Source organism: Carex rostrata, chromosome 23 (assembly GCF_964058835.1).
Source record: "Carex rostrata chromosome 23, lpCarRost1.2, whole genome shotgun sequence".
NCBI classification, from domain to species: Eukaryota; Viridiplantae; Streptophyta; class Magnoliopsida; order Poales; family Cyperaceae; genus Carex; species Carex rostrata.
The window spans coordinates 1,702,367-1,706,693 of NC_135940.1; the positions used below are offsets into that span (position 1 = coordinate 1,702,367).

General features: G+C 31.3%; 1 long non-coding RNA gene across 1 annotated transcript; it reads left to right on the forward strand.

The window, feature by feature from the left end:
* The first annotated feature begins 1,565 nt into the window (after positions 1-1,565).
* Positions 1,566-2,774, forward strand: LOC144574509 (uncharacterized). Its single transcript, XR_013518241.1, has 3 exons — positions 1,566-1,901; positions 2,234-2,311; positions 2,672-2,774. It is a non-coding gene; the product is annotated as an uncharacterized LOC144574509 (long non-coding RNA).
* The last annotated feature ends 1,553 nt before the right edge of the window (positions 2,775-4,327 follow it).

Sequence of the window (4,327 nt, forward strand, 5' to 3'; positions counted from 1 at the left end):
TTAAGTTCATCAAGCCTTTTTGTGAACTCAACTCTAAAATTTATCGGATTGACTTCAAACGATGAATCTGAACCGTTGAAATCAATCTATCTTACATGCGAAAATTTTGAACTTTCAAATTAATTTAGTATAAAATCAAGCGGTAAATATAAATTAGAAGGATTATAAATTAATTTTAATGTATTCATTTTTTTAACTTTTTTTTTACCACTTGACTCTATACAAAATTAATTCTTAAATTTAAAATATTTGCATGTAGATGCAAAACTCATAAGTTGGATGGATTTCAACGGTTCTAATTCGTCTAATCTGATAGGTTTTAAAGTTGAGTTCACAAAAAAAAAACTTGGTGAACTTAAGAACACCCTAATTCTACTCGGCTTGTAAGCATAGTTGACAACTATCAGCAACATTGAGATCTTTTTAGATATATATATTCAATTTATTCCACAAAAGATAATTATTTCTGTAATAATTAAGATCATAAATATGATGACAATTATTATTTAGCTGTAAATGTGTATTTGTAATGGTTGTCGCCCATCTGTAAGACTGTAATTGAACGAATTAATATCTTTTTCCTAATTGTAAGGATTGGGCTGCAATCTGTGCCCATTGATGGATCAAGTTAGCCTTCAAGGCTTTTAAAATAATGGTATCACAACTCTACTAATTAAGTCCCAGGCTTGAACAAAACGTCAGGTAACTCATGCTGCGTGTCACTCGTGCACTGCACTTTCCTATTCGTAAATTAAACGAAGCTTAACGGGCGTTGGATTATGTAGACACATTAAAGAAAATTAATAAAACAGATAAAGGGTGGACACTTAAAATTAAGATCAATAACGGGCTTTGCATTTTGTAGAAGAGTCATTTTCTTTTTGAAACCTTGACAGTGGCTGTCAAGTATAATTTTTATTAATTAAAACATAAAATGCATTCATCGTTCTACATCCAAAACATCATTCAAACTACATCAACATCTAAAAAATCATCCACATCTAAACATCACATCTAACAACACAAACAACTAAAACAATAAAAAAAATAAACCATATTCTTTAGTGGTAGACACCGATAACCTTCAGTATTCCCAACAATTTAGGCATACCAGCTGTCAGAAAGTGTAATACAATCAACAAGTATAAAAGCAAAATTACATATAAGAATGGCAATGAACAGATAAGAAATCATCTCATGAATTAAGGAAAAAAACTATGTGCAGACAAGCAAAGTAGGCAACATACTGGTACAGGTGACAAGTTACATGGCTGTCGGCTGTCGCCCATCTGTAATTAAACGAATTAATATTTTTTGAGAAAAGGTTTCTGTCCACTGCCTTTTGTCCACCATCTGTCCACAACTAATGAATTTTATCTAATTCTAACGGATTTTAACGGTCTGACAACTACTTAATAAACCTCCCTTTCTTCATTAAGGCGATTTAATCGTCAAATTCCTAACGACTTTCTAAATCGTCTCCTCTTTCTATATTTGCTTTCTCTCTCTCCTGTTAGCAAGATTCTAAATCAGAGCTCCCTCTTTCTCAATCCTCGCTCAAGCTATCTTTAATGGCGGATATGATTATCGAGCTACCATGGTCTGATCCCCAAACAGATAGGCATCGCTCTTCTCTTCGTTATTCTCCATCTCGATCTCCCTCGATCGAACAAACCTCGTCCCCAAATTCTACCTCCTCTCGATGTGCACTGTCAAACTTTCGTTGTCTACCGCCGGAGACATAATGAGTCTTGGCAAAGCGATCTACTCCGTTGGATTCGTGATCAGGAAGACAGATCAGGCCATCGATCGGCTCGGATGTCGCCTCCAGCTATCTACTCTCTTGTGACCTAATTTCACTTACCGGTCGGAGGTCCTCGCGTGGCGATCGTCGATGTCAGGTACAAAATCTCAAAATCCTAGTTATTGATCTCTTCTTCTCTGATTCTGACCTACTCGAATTTTCAAACAAAAAGTCTGGTTCAATATCAACAGGGAAGTACCTCCACCAGTGGCATCTGCGACTTGAGAAAAACATACCTTTCCCACTCTTCAATTTGGTCGGCCATCAATTTCTTCCCAAAGTTAACCATCGTGACTTGCTGATACTGAAATATGATATAAGTTAAAAAGTTCAGACAATTTTGAACTTTACGGCAATCATTTTGTCAGATTGAGTAAAGCCTAGTTCTGAATTGTTGTGGAAACTTATCATAATTGCTCATTGCTGTAGGGTGAAAAAAGAAAAGAGATGATCGGATCGGATCAGAAGAATAATTTGGATCGGCCGTAACGGCAAAATTCAAATCTAGTAAGTTATTTCTGTTGAATTTGTTGTTTTCGTTGTATGCAGTAACAGATCTAGCATTTCAAATGAAATCTGGAGGAAAGAGATGATAGAGGCGATATGGAGTATTGATATGTTAATTTTATTGTATTGCTCCGTTAATTTTACAGTATTCATCTTGTCATTTTACAGTATTCATCTTGTGAAAATCTGGAGGAAATAGATGATAGAGAGACGATATGGAGTATTAATCTGTTAATTTTACAGTATTGCCTTGTTAATTTTACAGTATTCATCTTGTCATTTTACAGTATTCATCTTGTGGAAATCTAGAAGAAAGAGATGATTTGTTAATTTTACAGTTTTTATCTTGTAATTTTACAGTATTCATCTTGTGAAAATCTGGAGGAAAGAGATGATAGAGAGGCTTCTTACTCATCCGAACAATGAACACAAGAGGTTTCTAATGTAAAAGTTATTTGTCCATAGTTTTTTTGTTGCTATTATGCTATTCTGAATGTTGCGGTGAATATTTTTATCTTGTGTTGAACAGATGTTGTTTGTGGTGAACATATGTTGTTTTGTGGTGAACAGATTTTTTGTGTGATGATGAATGTATGTATAGATTTAGCAATTTTAGAGTATACACGGTATTATTTTATGGTTTATATTTTGTAATTTTACAATATACATGATTCTTTGTAGGTTGTAGTTTAAACTGAAATGTAGCATTTGTTACATTTTATCTTACAGTATAGATGGTATTATTTTATGGTTTAGTTTTAGAAATTTTACAGTATACAAGATTCAATTGAAAATTTACAGTATTATGTGAAAATTTTACGGTATACAAGATTCAATTTTACAGTATACAATATTCGATTGAAAATTTTATTGTATACAAGATTCAATTTTCCAGTATACAAGATTTAATTTTACAGTATACAAGATTTAATTTTACAGTATACAAGATTCAACCCAGTGCAGACGCTAATAATTAACTCTAACTGCCAATAACTTCCTATAACTGTAATTTCCGAAAGTACAGTTTGAAAGTACATTTATTTTGTCCTGTTGTGCAAGTTGCAATCTTTTTCTAACTATCATGAGACCACTTCAAATAGTTGCTGAATGTTTTGTGATTAACTGATATATTTTATGTGATATATTGTATAATTATACAACATGTAGAAGTAATTTTACAGTATTCGCGCAAGTCAAAGCTGTGGACAAATGGTGGACAAAAGGCTGTGGACAATTAGACGCTTCCATATTTTTTTCCCTAACTGTAAGGATTAGGCTGCAAGCTGTGCCCATTGATGGATTAGATTGGCTGTCGTCCGTTTATTCTCGTTTATTACCATTTATTCATATTTATTCCTGTTTATTTCAGTTTATTCCAGTGAATTTTTATTTTCACATTGATTATTTTTTTCGGTGATTATGTGTGATAATAAGTTTTATAAATAATGCATTGTAGTTTTATTTGTGCTTGGACATAAACCTAATATTTTTTTATATATATTTTTTCTTCTTACTTTGAAATTGATTAATTCTTTTGTTATTTATATACTATATATTTTTTCTTACTTATTGATGTATTTTTTGTTTCAATTAGTATGATATGTTAATTATGAAACTAAGTTGTTATCATAAACTAAATTTAGTTATTTTATGGTGGATTGTTTCATTTCTTTCAAATAATATGTTATTAGTATTTGAAAAAACTTAATTCTTGAATTTATTTTTTCATTAAATAAATGTGTTACTTACACAGTTACACATGTAAAGTGCTTATGTGTTAAGAAAAAAAATAAGCATAGTGTCATGTTATAATAATAGAACTAAGTTAAATTAAGTTTATTTCATAAGTTTAATGAGTTAAATAAATTATTTTTAATAAATTATAATAATATACATAAATTTAATAAAAAAAAATTAAATTGTCCGCATAATTTTGATTAATCAGCCGCATACCGATTAATCGCTTGACGGTATCCTGTCAATCTCTTTCAGTGTTTCTCCTCAAAAAAAAATCTC